This window comes from Babylonia areolata, chromosome 3, assembly GCF_041734735.1.
Source record: "Babylonia areolata isolate BAREFJ2019XMU chromosome 3, ASM4173473v1, whole genome shotgun sequence".
In the NCBI taxonomy this organism is placed as follows: Eukaryota; Metazoa; Mollusca; class Gastropoda; order Neogastropoda; family Buccinidae; genus Babylonia; species Babylonia areolata.
In genome coordinates, this window is record NC_134878.1 from 47,085,252 (window position 1) to 47,090,251 (window position 5,000).

Consider the following 5,000-nt stretch of genomic DNA (forward strand, 5'->3'; position numbering starts at 1 on the left):
CGCGCGGCGTGGGTGAGGTTGTGATGGGGACGGATTTTCGTAAAAAAAAAATCATCACAATTTTGGATGGATGTTAAAGAAAAGAACACACACACACAACAACAACTACAACAACAAAACGTTCCACAACCACGATACCACCACCTTTTATTCTGATTTGGACGTGTTAACAATGGCTAAACACACACACACACACACACACACACACACACACGCACACACACACACACACACACGCACACACACACACACACACATACACACACACACGCACGCACACACACATACACACGCACACACACACACACGCACACACACACACACACACACACACACGCACACACAAATACACACGCACACACACACACACACACACACACACACACACACACACACACACACCAACAACGTGAGCCACGGCCCCTGAATTTGGTTGGTAAGGTAACCTCGCAGACATGTTGCGACGTAATTACATTCAGACCGACAGGCCTTATTCCACCCTTTAACGTTCAGATACTGTAGGGCCACAAGACTGCTCTCAAAGGCTTTGCCAGCTAGACCAGTTTATGACCATGGTTGAACCTGAAAGCTTTTCCTGTCCTTTGGACTTTCTGCTGGTTTTTGTTGTTGTTTTTTTGTGTGTGTTTTCTTTTTTTCTTCCCATTTTTGCTTCAGTCAGGTGGTAGTGACTGATGTCGATGTTGTTGAATAGAACATGGACGCGTCCTACGAGAGATGGGAAGCATAAAGAATCTAATCAATAAACCTGTACAAAGTACTACAACGTTTCCTGCTTAAACCAACCTGCAGGCTTTTATCAGCTTCAAGTCGTGTGACATACAATGGGTTCTTTTTTTTTTTCTTTTTTTTTCAGAGCGCAAAGTGTGTGCCGTGCCAGCAGCACACACAAATAAAATACTCTCGGTTTATCGTCTCATAGAATGACTGGACGTTTTGGTTTTTTTTCATCAATTTTCCTGTCAAAACTTGTCTGTACTCGTTCATTATAGTAGACGTTAAACTGTTTATTTATTGATATCATAATCATTATCACCATTATCATCATTCTTCTTCTTATTATTATGATGATGATGATGATGATTAATATTATTATTATTATTTTCCTGTTGTTTTGTATTAGAATTGGTCTTTACGGAAGCCCTTGCTTTTGCAGAGCATGTTGCTAGTTTCGCATCCACAGTTTTGTGATCGAAAGATGCTCCTCCTGCATAAAGTCTAAGAAACGGAGTCAGTGTCACTGTCGGCGAAATCAGCACGCATAAGTGGTCAGTTTTAAAGACAGATCATGGTCACTATCTCACGGGTTCAACAGCCGAGTGGTTCAAATCGTTGGAATTTCAGTCTGAAGGTCCCGGGATCTAATCCCGGTTGCGGCGCTTGTGGTGGGTTTGTTGTTGTCTCGTTCGTGATTTATCAGATTTTCCCCCCGTCTCCTCGACGAAGGCGGCAATACGTCGCAGGTCCTTCAGTCCTCCGTGGAGCTTCCGGGCCACTGGTATTGGGTCGGGCCAGGTTTTCTCTCGGAGCGCTTGGTGGAGCGGGCAGGACTGCAGCAGATGTTCTGTTGTCTGGCTGCCTGTTCTGCAGGGGCACTGCTCTGTGTCACCGATACGGTTTAAAGGGTTGGGGATTTTTGCTTTTCCGATCTACCGGGTCAACAACTGATCATTTTTTTTTATGCAGACCTGCTGGTGCTTGGACCCGCTTCGTGTGTACACGCATGTGGAAGATCAAACTTACACGTTAAAGATCCCGTAATCCATGTCAGCGTTCTGTGGGTTGAGGGAAAGAAGAACATACCTGGCAATCACCTCCATCAACCCGTGCAAACGGAGTATGGCTGCCTACATGGCGAGGGGATAAAAGCGGTCATACATGGGAAAGCCCACCCGTGTTCAAACAGAGAAGAATCGCGCGCAGCCTTAAATTTCTTGCCCACCTCACCAAGGGCGTCCGTACGTGTGTCTGAAATCTCTCCTTCCTCTCAAGTCTCTTCTGACTATCCTACATTCCATTTTCTTCATTTTACCTGTCTATATGTCAGTGTGTCCGATAGTCCATTTATTCCCAGACATACAGGAAAAACCGTATCCCGCTAGTTCCCCCCCCCCCCCAGTCCTTTCATAGGGGGGTGGGGGGGGGGGGAAGTGCTGTCTGCCTGTCTTGGTATTTTGTTCAGTCATTTGTACAACTTTCCCCCCCCCCCCGTATGTTTTTTTTATTTTTACTTTTTTATTCTAGTCTCTCTTTTACTTTCTGTGCGCGCGCGCGCGCGCGCGCGCGCGCGTGTGTGTGTGTAGATATGAGCGGGTTTAAAAGGGTTTTGGAGGGAATCTCTTGTGTCTCTCGCTCGGTCACTCACTCTCGTATTATTTTCTCTCTTTTTTTTTCACTACCTCCGTCACACTCAGTCTGTCTGTCACCCCCACCACCCTTCAACACCCCCCCCAGCCCCCCTACACCCCTCCGTCTCTTCCTCTCTATCTCTGCAGCTCTAGTTTTCCTCTCTCTCCCTCTCAGTCTCTCTCTCTCTCTCTCTCTGTCTGTCTCCTTCCATCTGTCTCAGTGGCTCTTAATCTCCCTATAGACCCATCTTCCCCACCTACTCCCTGCCCCTCTCCCTCTCTCTCTCAACACCACCTAGACGGATGCATACAGAACAGTGTTATCGCTGACAGTCAGACCAAACGTGTAGTGCCGGAGTCTGCAATAGAAGACAGACGGAGGAGTGTTCCGGGGTATTAAGTTCTTCAGTCCAGGGAATAGATAGATGCACATCTCAGAAGTTATGTGATCCCTTTCTTCCCATATAATATCCCTGGAACAAAAAAACGGGGGAATCAACGCGCGCATTCGCGTGCACGCACACGCAGAAGCACAAATATGAATTCGTGTACGGACGGACGGGCGCACGCACGCACGCACATATATATACATATATAAAGTTGGTCAATGATAACACTGCCAGTACAATTCATTTAACCGACACAGACCAGGTGCGTATGCACACACAAAATCGTGCACGCACGCGCACCCACCCACATTGCTCTACCGATCCTTTCCTCCTTCCCTCTCTCCCTCTGTGTGTGTGTGTGTGTGCGAGCGCGTTCATGCGTGCGTGCGTCCGTGACAGACACAGAGACACACACGAAAAAAAAAGACTCTCAGACACACACAAAGACACACAGACATGAAACAGACAGACCCACACAGACAGAGAAGAACATGAAGAGACAGGCAAGCACACACGAAACAGACCTAGTATGCAGTGACACAGACACACACGCGAAAGAGAAAACAGGCCTGCACACACACACACACACACACACACACACACACACACACACACACACACACACACACACACACAGAGTCAGAGATAAACATGAAACAGACAAGATCAGCAGACTGACAAACTGAGACAACCACAAAACAAGACACAGATCCGCACAGACACAGAGACACACATAACACAGATTCGCACAGACACAGATACACTTAACACAGACCCACACAGACACTGACACAGACACAGAGATACACATAACACGGACCCGCACAGACAGGAATACAGAAATACACATAACACAGACACTGACACGGACACGGAGATACACTTAAAAGATCTACACAGACACGGACACAGAAATACACATAACACAGACACAGACACTGACACAGAGATACACGTAACACAGACACTGACACAGACACAGAGATACACGTAACACAGACACTGACACAGACACTGACACAGACACAGAAATACACAAAACACAGACACTGACACAGACACGGACACAGAAATACACAAAACACAGACACTGACACTGACACGGAGATACACATAAAAGACCCACACAGTCACGGACACAGAGATACACATAACACAGACACTGACACAGACACTGACACAGAGATACACATAACACAGTCACTGACACAGACACTGACACAGACACTGACACAGAGATACACATAACACAGTCACTAACACAGACACTGACACAGAGATACACATAACACAGACACTGACACAGACAGGGACACAGAAATACACATAACACAGACCCGCACTGACACGGACACAGAGATACACATAACACAGACACCCACACAGACACGGACACAGAGATACTCATAACACAGACACTGACACAGACACAGAGATACACATAACACAGACACCCACACAGAGATACACATAACACAGACACCCACACAGAGATACACATAACACAGACACTGACGTTGACACAGAGATACACATAACACAGATCCACACAGACTCAAACACAGAGATACACATAACACGGACACTGACACAGACACTGACACAGAGATACACATAACACAGACTCGCACAGACACAGGGAGAAACACAAAATAAACCCACCAGCAGATTAACAGAAAACAAAGACAAGAGACACCTCACAAAACAGACAGACCCGCACCCATACACACAGAAGACAGACAGACAGACAGACAGACAGACATAAACACGAACAATTACAGATCCATGGAGACAACAAAGTGTAGTGATGGCCTACAGGTGACGCGTCCACCTACACACCATACCCACTAACCCCACCCCTACAATCCCCCCCCCCTCCCCCCAAACCCCCCTCACCCACCGCCCACCCTCCTTAACTCTCTCCATACGAATGGCGAAAGAGACGACGTTAACAGCGTTTCATCCCAATTACCATCATCAAAATATTGCAAGCGGAACGCTCTTATACTGAAGACGTGAATGTTGACAAAGAATACCACAGTTCTGACGACGGAAGCTAAAGGTTGGGTCATTGAGACATCCACTGGACATCCGAGGGGTCTGCGTAGAGGAGAAGAGAGGACTGGCCGTACTGAGTGAGTTAATGCCCAATTTACTTCCCATCTCGCTCCGTCCGTCACCCAATGCACACTACACAGGAGACCCAGGCAAAGAAACGAGGTTAGGGCCCACGCAACAACTCCTC

General features: G+C 47.2%; 1 protein-coding gene across 1 annotated transcript in view; it reads left to right on the forward strand.

Moving 5' to 3' along the window:
- The window catches only part of LOC143280344 (cholecystokinin receptor-like), a 171,445-nt gene that overhangs the window by 25,978 nt on the left and 140,467 nt on the right, over positions 1–5,000 (forward strand). The gene's annotated exons all lie outside the window — the stretch shown is intronic.